This window comes from Anarhichas minor, unplaced genomic scaffold (assembly GCF_050575085.1).
Source record: "Anarhichas minor isolate MPS153535 unplaced genomic scaffold, ASM5057508v1 ptg000012l, whole genome shotgun sequence".
Lineage (NCBI taxonomy): Eukaryota > Metazoa > Chordata > Actinopteri > Perciformes > Anarhichadidae > Anarhichas > Anarhichas minor.
This window is the reverse complement of record NW_027466458.1, coordinates 9,469,758-9,475,901: the sequence shown is the minus strand read 5'-3', so window position 1 is coordinate 9,475,901 and position 6,144 is coordinate 9,469,758.

The following is a 6,144-nucleotide window of genomic DNA, read 5'->3' as shown; positions in this document are numbered from 1 at the left end:
CTGATTCACCAAACCTGCTTGCTTGCAGTCTGTGTTCCACCACAGTCCCCGACGTTGGTCTCATGATAAAATTTTTTTCTAAAGATAGATTTGATTTTGTAGCGAGTAACGAAGGTTTCAGGGGAAATGTATCGGAGTAAAAGTATCAGTTTTCTTTGCAAAATGTAGTGAAGTAAAAGTGAAAGTAAACAGAAATATAAATAGTAAAGTAAAGTACAGATATCAAAAAAAATGACTTAAGTACAGTAACGAAGTATTTCTACTTCGTTACTATACACCACTGGTCACACGTCTTCTTGACACTTACATAGAGCGGATCACAATGGAGCTGGTGCTGGATGAGATGGTGGATTGGAAACTGGACAAGCAGCCCCAGAGCTGATATTGACATCGCCATCCCTGACATCTTCCTAAAACGAGACATCGGGAAGCGAAAGGAGATATTAAACCATCAAAAGAAGAGTGAGAGGAGCGGGAGATTGAGGGATAAGAAGGAGATTGTTAACTGAATTTGCTGTCGACAAAGTGTGGTGGAAATGTGAACGTACGCAATGCTGACAAAGACTTGGTGGCCTCCGTAGAAGAAGGAGCTATTGACAACATACAGGATAAAGGTGAGGTACTGCAGAGAGGACAGGACAGGTGAAACACACACAGAAGAGGAAACACTGCAGGGAGGTCAGGAAGAGGGCCAGAGGGGATGAACGCAGGTCAGCTTCCCGCTTGGTTTCACCTAAGAAATAGATGAATGATGAGGAAAGTTGGAAAAAAAAGTGAAGTCTTTGTAGGAACTACCAAAAGAAAGATGACTCGAGGTTGAAATATAGATAGATAGATGTATACTTTATTCATCCCCAGGGGGAAATTAAAACATACCATACAAATTGGAAAGGAAGAATTTAATTGTGATCACTTACAGATCCTCTGTTTTTCCCCCTGTCTGTTTTGTTATTGTGGGCCATGTGCTTATGTTTTGTTTTTTGTGTCAGCCTACAGTTTCCACCCCGGTGTTCCGCCCACTTCACGCCTTACTTCCTTAGGCTCAGCTGTGGCTCATTCCAGTGATCGCCGCTGGCTGGCTTAAATACCTCTGCGTTTCACTGGCGCGTCGTCACTCCGTCCAGTTACCAGTCTGGTTACAGTGCACGTAAGTCAGAACACCGATTCTGTGAAGATCGTTATCGGTTTGTTTTCTGCTCCTTTGCCGCTCAGCGTCGATCCTTGGAAGATCACCTGTGCCTTCTGTTTGCTGTGTCGGACCTCGGGCCTCCACACAGTCGCGCCGTCCTGTTCCTCCAGACCCTTTCCAGTTTTGAGTACGGTCGAGTTTCCCTCCCGTCTCCGGAGACTACCTGTCCCGGCCTCGGTTGAGCTTCCCTCCCGACTCCGGTGGAGAAAGAGGAGTGACTTTAATTTGCTGGACAGTTAGCCTTTGTTTTTTTTTTGTTAATTCTTTGTCTCCTCCTGCATAATTAAAATAAAGACTTTGGCTGGAGTAAACCTGCTGTGTAAGTGTGCGTTTGGGTCCACCTACTACACTACCCCTTAACAGCCACATTAGAAGGGATTATATACATTACAAGAGGGAGATGTCTGTATGAGGATTGTTTAAGGAAGGATGCCCTCTAACAACAAGCAAATATTGCAAGTTAGTAGATTTTTTATTTTATTTTTTTTAAATGTCACGAAGCTACTTTAGAAACAGACACACAACCCAATTAACCACGCTGAATATAATGTGCACTGCAATAGTGGAACAAGTATTCAGTTATTTTACTGAAATAAAAGTAGTAATACAGTGTGAAAATACTAGGTTACAAGGTTTTAATTTGTCATTGTATGACGGGGTTGCACAACGGAATTTAGACTATTGCCCCAATTTGCTACATAGAAAAGAAAAAATATATAATATATATGGAGGGTGGAGGACAAATTAAGGAGTCTCACACTTCTGTATCTCTTTCCAGACGGCAGCAGGGTGAACAGGTTGTGGCTGGGGGGGCTTTAGCTCTGGGGGACGACCGTGGCTCACTGGGTTAAGAGGGTTGTCTGGTAACCGCAGGGTCAACGGTTCGATCCTCGACTTGGATGTGTCACGTTGAGCAAGACACTGAACCCCCGGCTCCCCGGGCGCCTATCATTGGCAGCCCACTGCTCCCTATATACAGGGATGGGTCAAATGCAGAAGGCAAATTTCGTGTATAGTATATGACAATAAAAATGGTTTCTTTCTTTCTCTTCCCAGGCTCCTGTTCTCACCAATGCTCAGTAGATGGGTACCAATGATGTTCTGGGCAGTTTTAATCCCCCGCTGTAGAGCCCTCCTGTCCTGGGCCTTGCACGTCCAATGCCAGTTTGTAATGTTTGCAGTCAGGATGCCTTCTATTGCTCCGCTGTAAAAGTTGACAAGAACTTGGCATGGGAATCTTTCTTAAGTTTCCTTAAGAAATACAGCCTTTTATGAGCTTCCTTCACCAGGATGGAGAAGTGTGATGACCATGTCTGTTTGTGATGCTGATTCCCAGGAACTTGAAGCTGCTAACTTGCTCCACCTCAGCTCCACTGATGTAGACAGAGGTGTGAGTCTTCGCCTCCCTTTTTCTAAAATCAACAATCAGCTCTTGGTTTTACTGACGTTGAGCAGTAGGATGTTCTCTGAGCAACATTCAGGTTGTTGATTTCCTCTCTATATTAAGTATCATTATTATTTGTAATCCGGCCGATGGCAGTAGTGTCATCTACAAACTTCACAACAGAGTTGTCTTCATGTTTGGGGTAGCAGTCGTGGGTGTACAGCGTGAACAGGAGGGGGCTGAGCACACAGCCCTGGGGAGGTCCGGTGTTCAACACTAGAGTGAAGGAGGTTTGGCTGACAATCCGAACTGCCTGGGGTCTGTTTGTGAGGAAGTCTAATAACCAGTTGCAGAGTGAGGTACTCAAGCCCAGACTGCTAAATTTACCAATCGGTTTCATGTGAGAGATTGTGTTGAAGGCTGAGCTGAAATCAACAAACAACATTCTGATGTGGGTGTTGTTATTTTCCAGATGAGTGATAGCTGAGTGGAGAGCAGTGGAGACGGCATCCTCTGTGGATCTGTTAGCTCTGTATACAAACTGGTGAGGGTCCAGGCTGGCTGGGATGTTGTTTTTGATGTGCTGGAGAACCAGTTCCTCAAAGCACTTCATCAGAATGGGGGTGAGTGCCACAGGGCGATAGTCATTTAGATTAGACTGCAGACTGGCTGTCTTGAAGCAGGTGGGAACACTCTCCTGTGACAGTGATACATTGCAAATGTCAGTGATGGCATCAGTTAGCTGGTTGGCACATGTTTTTAGAACACGACCAGGGATGTTATCAGGCCCAGCAGCTTTACTCATATTCACTCTCATCAGGGTTTTCCTCACATCCGCTGTGGATACTGACAGTGGCCGGTCCTCTGGAGGCGGGGCAGGCTTGACAGCTGACTCTTTGTTGAGGAGCTCAAAGAGAGCATAAAAGGTGTTCAACTCATCTGGTGACTTGGACACATGATGGGGGCGCCCCTGCTTTTATAGCCTGACATTTTTGATCGGCTGACACATATCTTTAGACAGAGAGAGAGAATCCTGTGGGCATATTATTACGAACACAGGTGACTTTTCGTTTTCCAAAAAAACACATTGTGTGTAAAAAAACGGCTGCTCAAAAATACCTTGTATGTGTCTGCTTGGATTTGAAAGTTCACTTCAGCAAAATTCTTGTAAAAGGACAGTATTATAATCACAATGTACTTTAAGTATCAGAAGTTTGGCTACTGGTTATACAGCATAACCCCTTTCAGAATGATATATTAATATATATATATATTATCATATTGTAGGATTATAATTACCGATTATTATTGGGGAATTTTGTTTCTAGCTTCTGACATTTTATAGACAAACGATTAAACGATCAATTGTAAGAATAACTGGCAGATAAATTAGTAATGAGAATCGATAGTTGCAGCCTTACTCGTTTTAACTATTTTATATACTGCTGGGTAGTTTAAATTATAACAAATCATCAAGATTTAATAAGCTCATCATATATTTTGGATATAAACTTACAAAGCATAGTAATAGTCTTTAACTATCCATCCATGCTGTGAGGTGACAGTGCTAGCCACTACACCACCGTGCAGCCCGTGCAGTCTTTAACTATAATCTCATAAATGTGTTGGAGTAAAAGAACAATATGTATCTCTGAAATGTAGTAGAAGTATGGAGATGCATAAAATGGAGATACTCAAGGAACGTACAAATACCTCAATGTTTTCTCAGGTAAAGTACATGAGTAAATATATTGTCGACCACCAGTTCGCAGTCCCCAAAATAAACTTGAGTACAACTCATGCATTGGCTATAATCCTGCATTGTAATAGCACCAAATGACCACATGAGGGCAAGATGGGAACTCTGCTGATACGTGGCCTCTTTAATTTTAGAGGATATTTCCATAAGCAAAACTAAATTAATGTAAGGTATTCCGTTTAATGGCTGGAAGATGAGAAAAAGAGGCAATCCTGAATGGGTATGAAATACAATGGCCGTAATTAATTATACCATTTACTTTATTAAAAGTATAGTATAATTCATACCAGGGACTACAAAGACTATTACTATGGAAGCCCATTTCTGACACTGTGATGAAACTTTCTTAAAATAATGACTTAGTATTCATAATTATGATTTAATATATCATAATTATGACTTAGTATCTCATAATTATGATTTTATATATCATAATAATGACTTAGTATCTCAATTATGATTTATGAGTCATAATTATGAGAGGGAAATTTAATTAAATGTGTTTTTATTATTACATTATTATTACATTAGTTCTTATTATTTTAAATAATGATTTCATAATATTAATATTAATCAAAAGCCACATAACTTCAATAAATGTAATTGCACTGTTTTTTTGCTATAACCTATTAACAAAAGCTGTCAGACAAAATGAATAAGGGAATCATGAAAAAGCAGTGGCGGGCCGTGCAGTTTATACCTGGGCCTTCATTGCTGTCCTGCAGCTGAAACACCTCATTATGACGCTACGGTTATTATTTGTTTCGCGTAAAAATGAAGCTCAACACCTATAAATACACTAACTGCATTGTGTAGATAACATTACATGAATATGCGCACGCGATGCTGCGTCATTAACGGACAATGCATTAAAAAAACTGCGGAGCTAAAACACGCATTCCACCGCACACTAAAGAGCACGGGCCATTCAGATATTATTCACATCAGAGGGAACAATATACACCATAGACACATGAACACAAGAGTAACGCTACGATCACTCCCTCCAGGAAATACACGAAACCGTAGTTCTTGTTACTGACGCATTTATTCGTCTGTCAACACCGAGAGGGAAAATGAGTCCACTTGAAAACACATGTATCTTCAATGATGATCACTTAAACACTTTAACTTAACCTTAACTTTAACACTTTGCGAGGAGTATATAGACTTCTGCCGCTTCGCGTGTCTTCTTGTTGCTGTGCAGCGACTAAATGTGTCCCCAGGGCAACATTGGACGTAACAATAGTTCCTATCAGGTTTAAAACCAAACAAAAATCCATATTCATAAAAACAAGTTGTACAAATAATAATATATAAACAAGCATATTAAAGCTACTGCAGATGTAAAAACAAAAGCAGTTCACTTACCAAAGCTGCTGTTCACTATTTAAAGACAAAGTCCATCCTCCTTTCTTTGATTACAAAGAGTTTAATCTCACGGTTGTTCAGTACATCTGTGCGGTTCAGTTCCAGCAAGAGGTCCTTCTCGATTCATGGACGCCAGTGAAGACAGTCGAGCCTCCCCAGTTGTATTTCTTGAATACGTTTTAATGCGTTTGAGGCTGAAAATGTCCGCTCCACAGAGGCAGCAGATATTGGGATTGTCACCGCCAAACAGGTCAGGCTGGCCCACTGACCAATCACGTACTTGTAGGCCAGCTAGCAGGCTCTGACACGTCAAAGAATACGCCCAACATGTCAAACTAAAGATCTGATTGGTTGAAGACTATGACAATCAACAATATCGTCCCCATTCACTTAAAGTGCAAAGGGATGCACTTGTGAGTCTGCAGGCCTGGGGCCTCTCTT